The sequence below is a fragment of the Bubalus kerabau genome, chromosome 21, assembly GCF_029407905.1.
Source record: "Bubalus kerabau isolate K-KA32 ecotype Philippines breed swamp buffalo chromosome 21, PCC_UOA_SB_1v2, whole genome shotgun sequence".
Taxonomy (NCBI): domain Eukaryota; kingdom Metazoa; phylum Chordata; class Mammalia; order Artiodactyla; family Bovidae; genus Bubalus; species Bubalus kerabau.
In genome coordinates this window covers 60,563,800-60,583,504 of record NC_073644.1, presented here as the reverse complement: position 1 = coordinate 60,583,504, position 19,705 = coordinate 60,563,800, and the positions used below count along the sequence as shown (strand labels likewise).

At 44.8% G+C, this 19,705-nt stretch overlaps 1 protein-coding gene and 1 long non-coding RNA gene across 13 annotated transcripts in view; one reads left to right on the top strand and one right to left on the bottom strand.

Moving 5' to 3' along the window:
* The window catches only part of NEDD4L (NEDD4 like E3 ubiquitin protein ligase), a 379,737-nt gene that overhangs the window by 96,544 nt on the left and 263,488 nt on the right, over positions 1–19,705 (bottom strand). The window lies entirely within an intron of this gene.
* Positions 224–9,526, top strand: LOC129636106 (uncharacterized). The gene is made up of 3 exons (XR_008706651.1): positions 224–356; positions 8,427–8,631; positions 9,402–9,526. It is a non-coding gene; the product is annotated as an uncharacterized LOC129636106 (long non-coding RNA).

The window sequence follows — 19,705 nt, the reverse complement described above, 5'->3', positions numbered from 1 at the left end:
ACTTGTACGTTTACATTATACCATTTAAAATAAGGAATTGGAAGGATGAGGAGAAATGTCCATTTAAGATCCCAGTAGGTGTGAATTTAAGACCAGAGAGGGGGTCCTCTTCTCGCTATAACCTGGAAGGACATCCTGGAAAGCAAGGCCTAACGCCACCACCTCCTCCTGGTCGTCTCTTCAGGACAGAGTACCAGCCACAGGTACCTGAGTGAAGCACCCCCTGAGCAGGAGTGGAGTTGACCAGGGGCTCCTGGCCTGGTTGGATGTTACCATCTCCTGGGAGGCTCTTGAATCCCTGCTCCCCAGGCCTCACCTGAGACAACTGCATTTCAAGCAGAGAGGCCCCAACCCAGGTGAGTTTTAAAAGCTCTCAGCTCACGCTTATTTGAGGCCCGGGCTGACAACCGGTAAGTAAATCTCTTGGTTCTCCTTCTTCTCAAAAGAGCAACTATGATTCCCTTGACACTGGTAGAATTACACTGATTAGCAAACTGATAATAAATGGCAGCCTCCCTTCCTTTGTGCCTCTGCTGTGCTCCTAGATGAGAACCAACTGGATTGATTTACACATGCCTGGGCCCAGAATGTGGATGAGATGGGGTGGGGGTGGGTTTCTGGCCGCCCCTGGATGGAACCCTCTGCTGATAGGGCTGGGATAGTAACAGGAGCAAGACCCACGGGTGCTCGGACAAAGCACAGAGGTCTCGCTGGTCAGGGCCAAGGGCTATCTGCTCGGCATTCTAATGCTGGGGCTAAAAAGACAAGTCCCATTTCAAAACAGAATCGGAGAAAGTGATCTGGGATCCCTCCTTTTGGGAGGGACCTCAAAAGTCATTTACTGAAAAGTATCTGAGACTTACCTCTCTGTCCATCCCTCAAGTGGCTGCTCACCCTGCCTGGTTTTGAACATCATCAGGGATTAGAAGCTCACTGGGTTGGCTGAAGACTTTGGACCCACGTATACCTAATGTCCCATGTGTATCTAGAAACTGCTGAATAGCCAAAGGCAAGTTTCTTAACAACAAAGGTCGATCTTCTCATCTGTAAACCATGGATAGTAATGACTGTATTTTGCATAGTCACTGGGTATTAGATGGGACAATTAGATTCAATAACCTAGGACTTTTCACCCTCAGCATCACTGGCATTTGGGGCTATATAATACTTTGTTGGGGAGGGAGTGTCTCTATTCTATGCATTACAGGGTTTCAGAAACACCTGGCTTTTACCCACAACATCCATAACACACAGAAGCAACCTCAGCCCCCGAGTCATGACCATCAGAAATGATTCCACAATTGGTCATGTCTTGGGGTGGGGGTGGATGGCAAAAGTGCCCCTAGTTGAGAACCGCTGTGCAAGTCCACTTCCCTCCCCTGTACTCATTCCGCAGGAGCTCATGGTATCTTTTGGGTAATTCTGTAGGAAGGTTCTTATGATCTGGTGTTCATTTTTCAACTCCCTCCCCCTTGAAGCAACAGGGAAGAAAGAAGTTTAACTTTCTATACCAAGAAAGTGGCAAAGCTGAGATCTGAACACGAGTTTACTCTGACTTCAGTACTTTCCTTTGTTTCGACATGGCACTTCTTAGGGGCCAGCTAACTCTGGACATGGGGATGGGATGGCTTCATCACTTATTTGAAGAAAAGTTCCATCCTCATCAGTTCTAGCTGATTTCCCTCACCTCCCTCCCTCCAACCCGAGGAATTTCAAATGACAGATCTGCTAGCAAAGCTTCATGCACAGGACTATTTCCAAATTAATGGGTAAAGCAGAGAGGGGGACAGAGGTCACTATGTGGCTGCCAGGAAAATCCCCAGGAAGCGGAGATTGAAGGCTGAGCTCCTTGCCTGAGTGAGCTGTGCTTAAGATCAACAGCAGAAGCTACACCGTTAACAGGAAGGAACTGAAGCTCTGGGCCAGAAATGTTTCCAGACAAGGAAGCATGTTGTAAAGAGCCCAAACTCAGAGGACACAGTGGGGCTGGCGTCCAAGCCAGGAAGGCCCAGAAACATGGGGGAGAGAGTGTGCGTGTACCTTAGGTTAAAAACCACAGGGGAGAAAAATGCCCCCAACATGCCCTTCAACGTCACATCAAAAGTCTGGATCCCTCAGACCATGAAAGGCAGAAGCAGCATCCTGGGCGCCAGGCCTTCAGTCTACTGATGCCTCACAACACAAGGGAAGCCTGGAGGAAGGCTGTGACTTTCCTAAGAATCACAGGGGATGAACACTCAAGGGCTTGCCATGCTGTGCCAGAAGTGGACGCAACCCACGTCATTTGTAAAACCTATTAGCCCCAGAGCCAGGAAGAGACTAGCGAGGCTGCTCATGCTGATTTAAGTGTTTACTTAAAATCTGCCCTCTATAGGACTTCCCTGGTAGTCCAGTGGCTAAGACTCCGTGCTCCCAATGCAGAGGACCCGGGTCTGATCCCTGGTCAGGGGAATAGATCCCGCATGCCAACGAAGATCGAAGATCCTGAGTGCCGCAACTAAGACCTGGCACAGCCAGATAAATAAATATTCTAAAAGTAATGAATTCTGAACCCTAGATGCCTCTCCTGCTTCACCTTACTCCTGGCCCTGAAACCCACCTTGTTGCACTGTAGGCCCTGAACCGACGGCTCAAAGGAAGTGTGCGTGTGTGCATGCTAAGTTGCCCAGTCATGTCCGACTCTTTGTGACCCTGACCCTATGGATGGTAGTCCGCTAGGCTCTGTCCATGGGACTCTCCAGGCAAAGATACTGAAGTGAATTGCCATGTCCTCCTTCTGGGGATCTTCCTGAAAAAGGGATCAAACTCGAGTCTCTTGTGTCTCCTGCAATGGCAGGTGGGTTCTTTACCACAAGCACCACCTGGGAAGCCCAGGGAGGTACTGTCTTTGAGAAGCACACAGCTTCGATGCACAGGTTTTAAATTACGGGCATGGTGCACCAGGGAAAAGAACCCTCAGAGGCCCAGAGGCCGGCTCCTCGGGAACTAGTGTGACCTCGGGCTCTAAGCTTTCCCTGGACCAGTTTTCTCATCTGGACAGTGGGTGATGACCACTTGTTACTTCCTGCTTCATAAACCATCACACACTTCCAATGTCAGCGTGTGTGGAAGGCTTGTGCGGGTTATTATAGAATGGGCTTAAACTGCCTTATATTTTGAAAGTTGAGAAATGGGAGGAGTTTGGGGGGTTTCCCTGCCAATAATCAGCCAATGATAAACAAATGGTATTTTTAGAAACTCGTCTGGTCTCCAGTCAAAAAACTTGCATTTCAAAGAGCTCAGCACAGACAGTCTGAGAAACCCCATTCCATCCAAAGGGGAGTAGAGAGGAAAGAGCTTTAAAAATACAATGGACCGTGGTAAAGCTAATTATCCATTAAAAAATAAACATATGAAAAAGAAATGTAATGTCAAGGACTGAAGGAAAGCTAAATAAGAATTAAAAAGCTTAGTCTAAGCTTAGAAATGATTTTTTTTTTAAATATAAAGACAATCTGCAATGAGGCTATTCATCAACTTATAAAGAAGTCACAGAGAAGAGTCTGTTTATGTGTGTTGGTTGTTCAGAACATTAAACCCATAATCCTAAAGAAAACTATCATCAGCAGTAATCCCTAGACTACACAACGAAGGCTTAGGACATCTATGAAGTAACTGCAGCAAGAAGCAACACTAACCCCCTTCCGTTATCCTCTGACGCCACCCCCAGCTTCTCAGCCAACACCTCCCACTAGCTGGGGCCACGAGGGGCCAGGATGAGCCCCTACCGACATCACCACCCTGCCGCCTTTCCAAATGCACACCGCTGGGCACTTCACTAAGTCTCCTGCAGGGACTGGCAGGGCAAGGGTTAACGACTCTCACAGAAGAGGTGGTCATTCTAAATGTTAATGAGAACTCTGCATATTACCCACCACGGTAGTTCCATGGCTTATTTTAATAGGAGTTACGATTTTCCCACAAAGATCTTTCAGTGAAACTGAGGTTGAAGGAATGCTCCTGCTTTCCGCTTGGGATCTGCAGATACCAGCTTGGAAAGCACAGGCATCCCATCAGCAGTTGCAGGGACCCTGGCAAAATTGTTGAGCAGTGCTCTCCCTCTGACCTTGAGTGAGCTCCTTAACTATCAGCATGAAACGCCATGTGCAAAACTAGCAGCACACTGGATGAACGAGATGCCTGACAAGCGCCTTAAATCACTGTTACTCTACAGGGGACCTCCCTCCCCAGAAAGAGGCATGGATTGGAGAGTGTCTACGAGCTGGTCTGTGTGTTCACAGCCATAAACTGTACGGAGATATATAAAAAAAAGGCACATAAAAATATAGCTACATTCCCATGTAATTCCTAACCTTCTCATGGGTCAAAGCTTTGGATTTCACCAAAATTAAACATCCAGTGACTGCATTCCTGGGCTAAAACATTAATTACTGGAACATGGAAGTGGGTATCAATCTACAGGAATGGCCCCAGGAACTGAATACTCTCAGGTAACCAGATATGAAGTAAACACTTAAATGAGCTTTAAACTGGCATGCTTTTATCTGTTCTCTCATTGAGTTTTCCCACATAGCTGAAAGGAAGAAGTAAAGGAGTTACCTGGGGCCCTAACTTACCATGGAATCTAAGATTCCATGGAGAATTCTTAGATTTCTGTGTCTTATCACCTCCATTATAAAATACAGTAATTCTAAGCTTCTTAAATGTGTACAGTTCCCAGAACTTAAGAGATAAACTAACTGTACCAGTTTCTCTTGCCCTTCGTGTCAATTTTGGACACAAATATTAACTCAGAAATTTCAACAGCAGTCTGTAAATCAAGCAGTATGCACCACTTTTTAAATCTGAAACTGAAAGAAAAACCTAGAACAGGAGACAGGGTGGTGTACTGCCCAACTCTGCTCCCTGGATCACACTTAATCACAGTGGAGCCCCTCACACACAGCAGAGTCCGGAATACACTGGAATCCAATCATATTTACTAAACCGAGTGGAGCAGGGGCTGTTTTGATTACCATGTGCAAAGCATGACTTCCACAGACTGCATTGCTTTCTCCTTCTGGGAAGCCGCTGAGGATCAGACCCTGTGCACAGCAGTACTGAGAGAGGGAGCGGTGGCTCTGTCTGACTTTCATTCTGCTCCCAGCCCTGACCATATTTTGATGGTGACTGGATGCAGTTACTTAATCTAAGTTTACTCATCGGCAAGCGGAAGACGACAACAGCAGCGCTGAGAGGTGGCGTGAGGATGCACGGAACCTCTCGTACCGAAGAAGCGGGAGCGCGTTAGGTGTGCCAGGGCCAGCAGATGGGAGGGAGTATTCAACTAAATATGTTTCTCAGGCACAAAGTGCAGCAAACACTTCTACTGAGGCTGAGGGTAGTAACCCTCCCGGATGTCTGCATGACACAATTCATCTGAAGCAACAAACCAACAATTACAATTAGTATGTATGGGACACTCACCCTGGGCCCAGCACATTCTAAGTGCTTCACGTCACTTATCTCCCTCAGTCCTCCTGACAAGCACGTTATGGGCATGCAGACCGAAGCCCGGGAAAGGCTAAGCAGTCTGTGCAAGGTCAGAGGGCCGGCAAGGAGCCCAGGTGTGAGCTCTCACCCAGCACGCACGCTCTCTGAAGAGTCACGGTATAACCGAGTCTTGTGTCCTTTCGCTTTTCGCTGGATAAAGTCTTCTTAGCCCGGTGCTAGCTCACCCTCACCCATTCCTTCAGGAGCCAGTCTGTGGATTATGCGTCAGAGCATAAGGGGACCACAATTACATGTTGAGAATAAATTACAAAGCTGAGCCCTGCTTTGGATGCCATTCTGAGAAAAACTGAGAAGAGTTACTCATGACTCTTAAAACCGTATGAAGGCCAGAGGTCTTTTCTAAACTCTCCACCACCCTCATCCCAATCCATCTCTAAGACAGGCCAGCAGCATAGGGGAGGAGATGGCTTTTCTAAGCAATGCATTTATGACCTATGTATAACCTGATGATATCTGTCTCAGGCCTTATCTGTAAAAGCTGTCCATGTTTTTCCCTACCTATCCAGAGAAAACAATCAGGGGCATTTCAAAGTCACAGTAATGGAGATTAGCGTCAAAGTGAAATTTTCAAAAAGAAACCAAAATATATCCCATTTATACAAAGGCACTGAAAAATGTTTTTGATTCATTAGTGCACACTATTCCATTTCTCTTTTTAGGCATCAATGTGCCCAAAACAAAACAAAACAAAAACACCTTGGTATCTTGCAGTCAAGAAATCTAACAGCTTTTCGTATCAGTCCATGGCTCTCTCCCTGTGAAGCGGACAGAAGATGGCTCGTGGACAAAAGCTCTGATGTGGCGCCTTCCCCTGTCGTTTACTGTGCTGGGTGCACACACTGTGTGAGCCATTAGCGCCTCCGCGTGGGAGGAATCTTTTCATTCTTAAAATTCAGAGCTTTAAGAGAATCATCAACTCCAGGATGACTGTTGTTCAAACCAAGATGGGCCGCCACATGCCTTGGTCAGCCTGATCGTGCACAGAGGGGCGCGTGTGCATGCACGTTATGGTCTAGCAGCAATAGTATATGCACACCTTTTGGAGACGTGATTAAAGATAATGGTTACGACTGTATTCCACTGTCATCGTTAACTGTGATGGCTACTCAATCCCCAGTCCAGGTACAAGTCACTCCTAGACACAGGCTGCAAAGGAGCTATTTGTTGATTTAATTTTGATTTTTACTGGAAAAAACACACTACGCTGCAATTTAAGAAGCCCAGGAAACAAAAGAATGAGAAGATGTTGTCATATAAAATGAAATTCAGAAGCTTGGTTGATATCCAAGGTGAAACAGTATCCCAAGAAAGGTCGCATTTGTCATCATGTCCTTGTCAGAAGGGACCAGGCAGTATTTGAAGGGACCTAAGTATTTGATTACTTAGGGTGGTTGCTAATCAGGGCCAATAAACCCACCCAGCCCACAGACGTTTGTTTGTATTTTTTTTTTTTTTGAAAGGAAAAAAGGGGAGAGAGAAGGAAAAGATAAAATTTAAGGCCATGTTCTAAGCACTTTATATGTATTATCTCATTTCAGTTCAGTTGCTCAGTTGTGTCCAACTCTCTGCGACCCCATGAACCGCAGCATGCCAGGCCTCCCTGTCCATCACCAACTCCTGGAGTCCACCCAAACCCATGACCATTGAGTCGGTGATGCCATCCAACCATCTCATCCTCTGTCGTCCCCTTCTCCTCCCACCTTCAATCTTTCCCAGCATCAGGGTCTTTTCAAATGAGTCAGCTCTTTGCATCAGGTGGCCAAAGTATTGGAGTTTCAGCTTCAACATCCGTCCTTCCAATGAACACCCAGGACTGATCTCCTTTAGGATGGATTGGTCGGATCTCCTTGCAGTCCCAGGGACTATTAAGAGTCTTCTCCAACACCACAGTTTAGAAGCATCAATTCTTCGGCGCTCAGCTTTCTTCACAGTCCAACTTTCACATCCATACATGACTACTGGAAAAACCATAGCCTTGACTATCCAGACCTTTGTTGACAAAGTAATGTCTCTGCTTTTGAATATGCTATCTAGGTTGGTCATAGCTTTCCTTCCAAGGAGTAAGCATCTTTTAATTTCACAGCTGCAGTCACCATGTGCAGTGACTTTGGAGCCCCCCAAAATAAAGTCAGCTACTGTTTCCACTGATTCCCCATGTACTGCCATGAAGTGATGGGACCAGATGCCATGATGTTAGTTTTCTGAATGTTGAGCTTTAAGCCAACTTTTTCACTCTCCTCTTTCACTTTCATCAAGAGGCTCTTTAGTTCTTCTTCACTTTCTGCCATAAGGGTGGTATCATCTGCATATCTGAGGTTATTGATATTTCTCCTGGAAATCTTGATTCCAGCTTGTACTTCTTCCAGCCCAGCGTTTCTCATGACTTTCTCATTATCTCATTTAACCATCCTAATAACCCGGAGGGAGGTAGCATTATTAGCCCCCTTTTGAAGATGTGAGAATTGTGCTTTAGAAAAAGTTCAGTGACCTGCTCACACCATCCAGTCAGCACAGCCAGGATCTAAATGGTGATGGGCCCAGGATTTAAACTCAGACTTGTCTCATCTTTTCATGTTGTCTCTGTGAATCTACTGAAGACAACCAGGGTCCTGGAGTAAAACTCAACAGCAGACAGCCCTGGACTCTTATCAAAATCATGCACTGCAACTCAGAGACATGTAGTTTCTCTTAAAGTATATACAGAAAAGATCATCATTTTTTAAAGGGATATTATGATGTTTTCACTGAGATATGTGACACTCATGTAAATTCCAAGTTCCCCAAGTGATAGAACCTAATATTGTAATAGATGGATTCTACTGTAAACTTATATTTCTTAAATTTTATTCTTATTCTGTATCACTGGTCTACAGAAGTGATTGTGCTTGCTGGCACAGAGGCAAATTCAAGAAACTGAATTGTTATATTACTGGAGAAAGATACTGAAGAATAGACACTCGCAGCATCAAAGTCCAACAGGAAAGAAGACGACATCCAAGAAGGCATTCCTGCAAGAGGCGGCTTTTGGGAAAAGACCTGGAGGCAGCGGAAAACAACGCAATGGGGAACAGCCAAGTGGTGAGTGGACACGGTCGTCTGAGTCTCTCCCGGGTCAAGCGCTCACGCTCACAGAGCCATCCTCACCCAGCACATAGGCAGGGGCTCGAGCAACCACTGTCGGTACCACTCCCTGGCTCTTGGGGTCTAATGTGACCCTTTTCTCAGGATTCATTTTACATGCACATCTTCCCTTCCAGCAAAATCACAAACAATCCCAGGGCAGACACAGTTTTATATATCTTTCTGTCTCCCACTGTGCCTAGGCAACACGTGGTACATTTTCAATAACCACTTGATTTAATTTCAAGAACAGAACAACTCCTGTAGGACAGAATCTAAAGCCTTTGGCTGTCTCTGTAAGCCATCCCGGGTATTGAAAATGGGGTACAGGAAGCTGAATAATGATCCACAAAGACATCAGGTCCTAATTCCTGGAACTGGTAGATATCAGCTTATCTAAAAAAATGGTTTTTGCGGATGTGACTAAATTAGGGATCTTGAGACAGATTATCCTGGATCATACAAGTGGGCATTAAATGAAATTGCAGGTGTCTTTATAGGAGAAGCGGGGTTCCCTGGTGGCTCAGAGGGTAAAGAATCTGCCTGCAATGCAGGAGACTGGGGTTCGATTCCTGGGTTGGGACGATCCCCTGGAGGAGAGAATGGCTACCCACTCCAGTATTCTTGCCTGGAGAATTCCATGGACAGAGGAGCCTGGTGGGCCACAGTCCATGAAGTTGCAAATAGTCAGACACAACTGAGTAACACTTTCAATATTTCACTTATAGGAGAAGTATAGGAGGTGACTAAAGACCGAGGAGGAGGCGGCAATGAGACACAGGAGGCAGAGACTGGAGTGACGTGGCCACAATTGAAGGGATGCTGGCAGCCAAGAACCTAGAGGCAGCAAGGGACTGATTCTCCCGAGCCTCCGGAGGAGCACAGACCTGTGACATCCTAATTCCAGTCCAGCGATTCTGATCTTGAATTTCTGGCCTCCAGAATTATGAGAGAATTCATTTCTGTGTTTTGAGGCCAAGTCTGTAAGTAAGCTGTTGCCACTGCCACAGGAAACTGATACTGTTTTAGGAAGAGGAGAACTGGAGGGCTGGGAGAGGTCTTGTCCTCGGACCCATAGGGATGTTCTTTGTGAATCCAGCAGGGACTGAACTGCCAGGGGAATCCTGTTGAAACCAGAGAACATCCCGACCAACAGTGATAGGAGACGCCATTCAAACCTTTATCCTGGGCACCACCAGAAATAAAAATGCTATTATGGGTCAAACTCCAATTCTGTGGGAGTGATCAGGCCACCTGAAGGTGTGCCCCCGATATTATCTCCCCAAGAACACATCCCTCAGGTTTACACGCACACACCGTGCATTCTTCCTGCCCTGCCCAGTGCTTCTGGTCTGTGCACACGCGCTGGGAGGCACTTTCTTTCCGGAAACACAAAGACAAGACAGGCAAAAAAGGAAATACCTATCTATTCCAAACCCCTTCAAAAGTCTGCTTAGAACAACTATTTTCCCCCACAAAACATAGAGGATTCAGAAGGGAATCTCTATTACCTGCAGGTAATTTCCTCTTTCAACATCCGAAGTCCTCCTCCATTTTTATTTGCCTGCCCTGAGAGCCCAGGCAGAGCTATGGCTGACTGTCCTACGTACATGAAGTGCGTGCTAAGTCCCTTCAGTCGTGTTCGACTCTTTGCGACCCCATGGATTGCAGCCCGCCAGGCTCCTCTGTCCATGGGATTCTGCAGGCAAGAGTACTGGAGTGGACTGCCATGCCCTCCTCCAAGGGATCTTCCCAACTCAGGGATTGAACCTGAATCTCTACGTGTCCTGCATAGGGGTTCTTTACCACCCGGGAAGCCCAGTGCAATCATCTTTCTTTGCAATGTTATACAAAAGCACAAAGCAAAATACATTAATATCCCTTCAGATTCTGAGCTCATTAAACTGTGGTTTCTGAGGCCCTGATCAACTGAGATATTTAAGTACTACTAAAGTACTTAAGTTTTATTTGAACTATGATTTCCTTTAAAATAAAGCCCCACTGGCCATTCGAATACGTGAAGGTTTGTTGTGGGTGCTGTTTTACTGCTATTGTTTTAAAACCATTTAATAGTTTAAAACGGAAGATAAATGCACAATGTGAAATCACTCAACTGCTTTTACCTCTGACCTCAAAAGTTGCAAGGAAGAATGAGGCTGGTCTGGCGCTTCATCAGATGTCTTGCTGTGAGAATATCCAAGAAAAACCGGTACTTGTGGCACAGAAATCGCACACACTGGCAGCTCTTGTTTTTGACAGAGCAACCATTTCTGCTCATTTCAGTACTGCCGTATTTTTATTTAGCCACTTCCTAAGAAATCTGTGTCAACAGCTGCTTGGTTGGAAAACAAAAGACTTAACAATTACACTTCAACTTTAAAAAAAAAATAAAAAGCAGAGAGATTAAAAACAAAAAAAGATTGAATTTGGAGCCATTCAGTGAAAGTGCTTCCCCCTCAATCCCAGATGCAACTTGTTCTTAAAAAAAAGGAGGGGAAACCAGAATGAATCTACGTCAATCCAAATTCAACAGGCTTGATAAGACACCCCACCAAGACTTTCTAAAACTTCCTAATCACCTTGGTTATTTAAATTAAAGAAGAAAATATTACCAGAAGGTGGCAGGAAGGAGAATCCTTCACTTTATTTTGGGAAAAAGCAGAAGGTGGGGTGTGCATTTCCATGATACTGATTCATGATCAGATTCCCCAAGTGCTAATGTGAAGGCTGGTATAAAATGGGAATGCATGTCACTGAAGACAAATAGTGCTGAAATATTTCCTAATACCCAAACCCTTACTCAGGGTAAAGAGATCTTATAAACAAATGATGAGAACTCATTATTACACGGCAGAGAATACATGAGTCAAAAGCAGTAAGATGTTTTGCAAAGACTAGGTTATGTTAACTAAAACTTAAAAAAAAAACCTAGCATTAAATAAACAGCTTATTATTACACATTATAGCACACATACATATGCTGATGCACCATTTAGAAGCAAGAGCTTTATTGTACACAGCTTGGGTTATTAAAATTACTGTGCTTTCTAGTCACATTGAAGCACACAACAATTACCCCATATCCAAAAGCTGACGTTTTCTTGCTATTCCAAAAGGGGATTTATTACTTTTTAAAAAGGTGATCTGTTCTTTAAATTAAAACCCAGCTAGCCTGGTGCATTAACTTCACTGGCGCTGATTTTGCCAGGAACAGAACAAGCCATTTCTCATCTTAGCTTCATAAAATTATTTTATTAAGAAACATGATTCGACTGTTAAGGAAGAATCCAAAAATGCACTTATCCCCCAAATGAAAAACAAACCTGTGCACAGAGTGTACTAGGTAGCCACCAACTGAGTTTTCTCTTTTTTTTTCTTTTCTTTCTGACAAGATTCTCTGGGCCACTAGTCTCAAATTCTGGGATGTCACCCAGCTGGATATGATACAATCTAGCAAAATGATTTGGGAAAACAATATTCCTTTAGGTATACCCTCCTCCAAAGTCAGCATTAGTATATTTCAGGCTTCCAATAGACCAAACTTATAAAGAGAGTAAAAAATTACATAGGGTCAATTCATTTGTTTTTAAGATAAATATTCTATGAATCAAAAGATCTCCCTTTTCAGATTAAATCTTATTTCATAGGCATTCACTTACTTATTACCATTGTATTGTAATCCAAAGATTAATACTGGGGAGCTAACATTCCATATACCTATTTGTACTAAAATGAACATATAATAAATTCATTGAGTAATTAATGAGCATTAATCACATATAATGGAGAAGGAAATGGCAACCTACTCCAGTATTCTTGTCTAGGAAATCCCATGGACAAAGACTGAGCCTACTGGGCTACAGTCCATGGGGTTGCAAAGAGTCAGACACGACTTAGCAACTGAGCTGAGCAATCACATATAACGTGGCACTAGTTGGTAAAGAAATCGTCTACCCATGCAGGAGACTTAAGAGACCTGGGTTCAGTCCCTGGGTTGGGAAGATCCCCTGGAGAAGGGAATGGCTATCCACTCTAGTATTCTTGCCAGGAGAATTCCATGGACAGAGGAGCCTGGTGGGCTACAGTCCATAGCGTCACAAAGAGTCGGACATGACTGAAGTGACTTAGCACACAAAGTATTTAGTTACTAGACAATATGAGTAAAAGGAAGAAAACCCCCTGACCTCATAAGCGCTTAGAGAAAGGGATGTAGACGGAGACACATGTACAGAATCATCTGTGAATATAAGATAGGATGTAATGTGAGTCATGAGCTAAGGCAAGAATAAAGCTCTGACTTGGGTGGGATGGCCACACGGGGGTTGGGGGGTGGTGGTGAGGGGACCCCTGGGATGGGAGGAGGGACTGGGCGGAGGGGCCCAGGCCAAGGGCAGAGGACAGCAGGAGGCGCCAGTCAGGCTGAGCCAGGGGAGGTTCGGCAGAACGGGGAGACCAGGAGAGCCGCGGTGGAGGGCCACCCTGACACGCAGGCCTGGGGCAGCAAGGCCAGCGGCACCTGGGGCATCCGGAGTCCACCTAGAGGGGGACAGGGAACCACAGAGGCAGTGGGGCGCGTGCAGGACGAGGCTCAGGGGGAGCCGCTCAAGGGCAGCTGGTCTGCGGAGTCCCTGCAGCCACTCAGCTCACAGGGATGCGCTCCGTGTGCCTTCACCGCGAGGCCGCCGGCACCCACCGGCCGACACCCAACAGCGAGGTGTTCAGGTTCCCGTCCTGCTGTCAAGGTGTGAACCGCGGTGCCTCTGGAGACCCTGCAGGCCTGTGACCTTTCACGTTACTTTCTGCACTTCAGGATGACAGGCAACTAATGGCCACATGGCTTATTCAATCTAGCTTCTTAAACTGGCTCAGTTCAGTCGCTCAGTTGTGTCCGACTCTTTGCGACCCCATGAATCGCAGCACGCCAGGCCTCCCTGTCCATCACCAACTCCCGGAGTTCACTCAAACTCACATCCATCAAGTCGGTGATGCCATCCAGCCATCTCATCCTCTGTGGTCCCCTTCTCCTCCTGCCCCCAATCCCTCCCAGCATCAGAGTCTTTTCCAATGAGTCAACTCTTTGCATGAGGTGGCCAAAGTATTGGAGTTTCGGCTTTAGCATCAGTCCTTCCAAAGAACACCCAGGGCTGATCTCCTTTAGAATGGACTGGTTGGATCTCCTTGGAGTCCAAGGGACTCTCAAGAGTCTTCTCCAACACCACAGTCCAAAAGCATCAACTCTTCAGCGCTCAGCTTTCTTCACAGTCCGACTCTCATGTCCATATATGACCACTGGAAAAACCATAGCCTTGACTAGACGGACCTTTGTTGGCAAAGTAATGTCTCTGCTGGTTATATCCCAAGTAAGAGTGTGGTTTCCCTGATGGCTCAGCAGGTAAAGAATCTGCCTGCAATGCAGGAGACACAGGAGATGCTAGTTCAATCCCTGGATTAGGAAGATCCCCTGGAGGAGCAAATGGCAACCCACTCCAATATTCTTGCCTGAAAATTCCCATGGACAGAGGAGCCTTGCGGGCTACAGTCCATGGGGTCACAAACAGTCAGACGTGACTGAGCACATTGCCACTCTCTGGTAAGAGAAGACAACCTGGGTTGCTTCTTTTTAAATAAGGAGTGTGTGTGTGTGTGTGTGTGTGTGTGTGTGTGTGTAAACTAAGTGCTAGAAAGCTGCTGGCAAACGTTCACTATATTCATGGTGGGGCAGGGGAACCCTGAAAATTTTTGATTCACTTTTTAACAATTATTTGCGGCAATTTTTGCTTTGCGCTTAGTTTCACCCAACTATGCTTTAGCTTTAAAAACTGATATATGAAGTCAGCTTACTGGAGAATACCAAACAAAAATGCATGCTGCCTCTCTTAAGCAAAGATTCCACGCCACAGGCCAAATTCCATTCATTGTATGCCAATAAGCTGGTACAGTGGGAAAATGAAGCAGACTCCATCATTCTCAGGGCTCAGAAAATAGCCACTTGACATGGACTTGGACAGATTCAGTTAGTCCATTTAAATCTGAAAAACATGGTGCTAGCTTCATCACACCACAAACTCACTGACTGATTTTAACATGAGAACGTCACTCACCAGTCGCAAAAACTGTTCTCTCTTCTCCCTAGACACAGACGTCTCCACTTCCTGGCCTCCTGGCAGGCAGGCAGGGCCACAGGGAAGAGGGGACAAGTGGCATCTCCTAATTGGGCTCCTGTGCGACCTTTGCTCCATCTGGGTCTCTGTGTGACCACATGGATGGGCACTGCCTGCTGACCCACCCTGGCATGCGGCACAAGCAAGAGAGAAAGTTTTGGTGTCAAGCCAGTAAGATCTGGGGACACCCTAACAGACCTCTCTTTCTCAAAGGCCATCACTGCCGGCGCGTCCCTCAGTGGACATACAGTAGACAAATAGGGTTCCGCTTTGTGGGCAGAGGACAAATCTCCATGAGACAGAATATTACACATCTGCATAAACAAACAGCTCCTTTTCATCAAAGAGAAACTGGCTACAGTTTCGGTCCACATTCCAGCAGTACTAACCCTGTGCTTCAAAGTCACAGTAATACATGTTCTCACTCTAAATTGTAAAAGACATTGCTAGGATTCTTTTCTTACACATCATTTCTAATAATGCAGCCTTATACAAACACTATTTTCATATGCAACAAGATAAGGGATTATCTGGCTATTTTTAGATGCTCTACCCACTCTGAGTCTGGCCAAGGTTGTTTATATACATTTGGAGGAAACTCCAAGCTTTCATGCTGGTTATTATTTCACATTTGTCAGGGGTGAGATTTCGTCAGCAATAGCAATACATCATGCAGATGACGGGAAGTTTAATCTATTTTATCCTGCGTTTATGAAGCCCAGTCGAACAATGGGTTTGGATCTATTTTAGACTATCCAGTCAAACAATGAAGGGGGAACTATTTTTAATAACAAATCCTTTGCACTAATAAAGATTAGCAAAAGAAATCTGGCCAGTGTACTTCCCCACTAAACTTCCTGATTACTAAACTGTGTGATAAATGGTTGGTCTGTTAGTCATTTCTTTGCATTTTCATTCATTCATTCAACAAATATTTGTTTCGTGCCTGCTTTGTTTCAAGCACGTAACAGGCTCCAAGCATCCAGAATTGAACGCCAACCTATGGGTTTATAATATTAATTTATTAAAACATCTATCTGAACACTGGATACCTAGCAGTTGTCGATATTTTGCTCTAATAGTACAGAGAGATGCTTATTAAATGTGCCACTTTTAATTGCGACATGCGAGATTATTAAATAAAGAATGAAGTTCCTGAAAGTCGATTAATTAAGGAAATTCTGAGTATCAGTGGGATAGAGCAAGACCTCAGGTTCATGAGAGCAAATTCAGTTAATTTACAGGAGAACCTGAAAATCTGCCAAGAGCTATATAGTTATTCACACTTAGCACAGAGAGATTTCAAAGGACTGTATAACTCTGGTAACCCTACGATGCTTCCCTGGTGGTTCAGTGGCAAAGAATCTGCCTGCTAATGTAGGAGACTCGGGTTTGATCCCTGTTGGGAAGATTCCCTGGAGCAGGAAATGGCAATCTGCCCCAGTGTTCTTGCCTGGAGAATCCTACAGACAGAGGAGCCTGGTGGGCTACAGATGTCGCAAAAGAGGTGACTTAGCAACTAAACAGCAACAACAACCCTAAGACACGCAAAATCCACAGAAGACATTCTCCTGCCTCGGACACCGAAGACACTCGATGGGGACGTGGTGGTGATGAGTGTCCAGTGGAGGCCTCCTCCCCGCGTCGCCGAGGGCATCTCTTGCTTCGGGTCCCGTCGCCATCAGCAGCTGCCAGAGCAGGAGGACGGGCTCTGACTGTGCACGGCTGACTCACCCCGAGAGGCGCGTGCTTGGCAGACGGCATGCAAGACACACTTTGGTCTGCTCACAATCTTATTTTAAAAGCACCCTGAAGAGCAGATTATAGTCTTCAAAATGCTAAGAATTCCATAAACGGAACAGTCAGGCTCAACCTTTTTCCAACCCAGACCTGACATCTCGTTGGCCTTGCACACAATCAGCAGTTCCTGAGACAGAAGCTGCTCCCTCCTCCCTCGGCTCCTCAGCCCCTCCCAGCAGAGCCTTCCCAGGTGCAACTCAGCGTGAGGAGACCAGGGCCAGAGCCTTGAATCTGAGCTAGTTTATTCACAAAGCAATCACCCGTGAACACTAGCCATGTGTTATCACATTTACGTGGGAAAAACATTCACAATGGATAGGGCTCTCATCCCTGCAGCAACGTGGGTCACTCATTAATTTATTTTTACAACTAATCTAGACAAAGGAATATGCAGACTGACTCAGTAGTACTGCAGCAGGAAAGTTTCAACTGACAGAATAAAATAGCAATTCTGATTATAACCATACCTAAACCCAGGATATGGTGCCTAATTATGGGCCTGTTCTTTTGTCAGGGTACGTATATTTGTACCTCTGGATGCGTAGTACAAGGAATCATGCTGAATTTACACTGAGAACACAGCATAACAGGAAAATCGAATGCCTGATACTTCAGTTTTTCTAACTGGACCCAGTACAAACTGGTTAGTTCGCTGAGCTGCTCAGTTTTTAGGGAGCAAGTTAGTAATATTTATCTAGACTGCAGAGAAAGTGATATAATGGATGTTCGACGTTTAAACACATTTTCACTGGGACCTCAGTATTAAAAGCACCCTCAGTGGTGCTGTTGGTATATATTTGGTCAGCATCTGTTGCTGGGCCTTGAAAATAAAAGTCAATATTTAACCGAAACTTACTTTATTTTGCCAACAGCAAAAGGGAGGTCTTAAGAAGACAATACACTAAACTGTAAAACACAGTTAAACCCCTAAGTTTTCCTTCTTCCCTCATAAAATAAAATTCTGTAATAAAACTCTTACTAAATCATGTCAATACCCACCTCACAGCCTTACATAAACTTTCTGATACTTGTCTCCACAGTTTAGTGCTTTAAAAATTTTACTGTACAATATGAAATTTTATGGTTGTAGTCTCTTAAACTAGGAGACTACTTATAATTATTCATGTTTCTGTTCTGTGTACTAAAAAAAAGTCCTACAATTAAAAGTGAGGAAGAAAATAGAATAGAAGCCGATGCTTTCTGTCTCTTGACGGTTTGGCACACAGATGTGTTCTCTTTTAGTTATGAAACCTTAAGGTATGTCACTACATTTTCCACAGTGAACCCTGAGATAAGAGGTAACATGAGCCTTCTCCACGGCCCACTACTAAATTTTTCTCAAAGTTGGTAGAAGAACAGCAAGATTTCAGTGAGAACTACTGGGTGGGCAAATTAGGCATGGATGACCAAAGCTCTACGGTAATTTGACTTTAAAGCTTATTTTCTTGTAATATTTGAGATCATGCTCAGCTGTAAATGAAGCTGGAGTACGAACTAGGCACATGATAGGCACATGACTTCTTCTTGTTTTGTTTTGTTAATGGCTGTCAGAGGACTCGCCCCACTATCTGTGTTAGGCAGAGCAGGCGGGCTGTGCCCTGAGCTTATTCCTCGCTCTTCCAAGTAAAACACAGGCCCGCGCACGCACACAGCTGATGAAAGGACACTGAGCAGAAACCCTAACCCAGGGACTCGGTCGTCTACCAAGCCCAGGGTTTTCTATTTGACCAAACGTAACGCATAAGGAAGCAAATGGAAGTTTGCGCTATGAAACTCTTTTTAGACCTCATTTTGCAACACTCTATATAGCAAAGATTTATGAACAGCCAGAGAACATGAAAAGCGGTGTGAATGAACAGAGGTTTAGATTCTGCTATGTAAAGTCAGGACTCAATTACTTCAATTTATTCAGAAACGTAGTATAGACATGAAGTCATGATCATGAGGGCAAATTCACCCTTCAGGATCCCTGTAGGACCCTTGCCCACAGTCTCACTCTGTGGACTCCGTGGGCAGGAAGCACATACTACAGGAGATATGTAGATTCCACTTTCTTCTTATGGATTTATTTTACATAAACTTATTTCCACTCCATATTTTAAACACAATTACTGACCAAAGCCTTGTCCTCTATTTGTAAGTCAAGCATGCAGTTGTCTGAATTCTTTGGCCGAAGGCAAACAAAAATAAATGAGACTGGAATGTCAGGCCGGCTTAAGAGCTGCCTTTTTGATCATATAGACCTTTATTAAGCTCCTTATTATTTGTACAGGAGAAAGTTAAATGAGGACGTAGTTATACAAACTTGAACAATGTCAAACTAGAAGTGTCCAGTAAAAAAAGTCAAAGAAGAAAATGTCTTAAAATAGCTCTTTTAAGTTCTTCAATTAAATATTATCAGCACACTGAATTCCTTCTGTGTAAATGTTAGCCTCCAGGTGTTCATTCTGGGTCGATAAAAAGGTTATTATCATTAAGGTCACAGAACAATATTCTCATACATGCTTGGCCTTTTGGGAAAATCTCTATTGGCCACCATACATGACCTCTGAATCACAGAAATTTCCAAACGCAGGCGATGCACATGAACAACAGCTCACGCTGTCATCACCGCAGCTCCGATGTCCAGCAAAGCCCCAGTGGTGTCCTGCATTGGACTGTTTACCCAAACTGACCCGTCTGAATTAGCAGTACCGTGGGCTGCATCAGCAATCAGGTCAACATTCCAAGCTGCTGGGATTATCAGTACCTTCAGGAAATCCTCAGTGTGCTAGGCTTCACTCTTCCACATACCGAAAGAGTTTGTTTTCTATTGTCACTATATCCACAAGATAAAGAGTATGGGCTGTGTAAGGACTGTGCCTTATTTTCATAAGGTGCCCTTCTCTTTAAGACACCGTCCACTGACGGAGTTTGTGACCGAGTTAAACGCAAACACATGAACAAAGCTGAAAAGAACACCATATATTATATAAAGTAGTTTTTAGGTACTTTATATAAAAAGGACAGCACTTTTTGCAGATGCCAAATTAATGCGTCAAACATGGCACATTTACTGGAATATTGCCCAT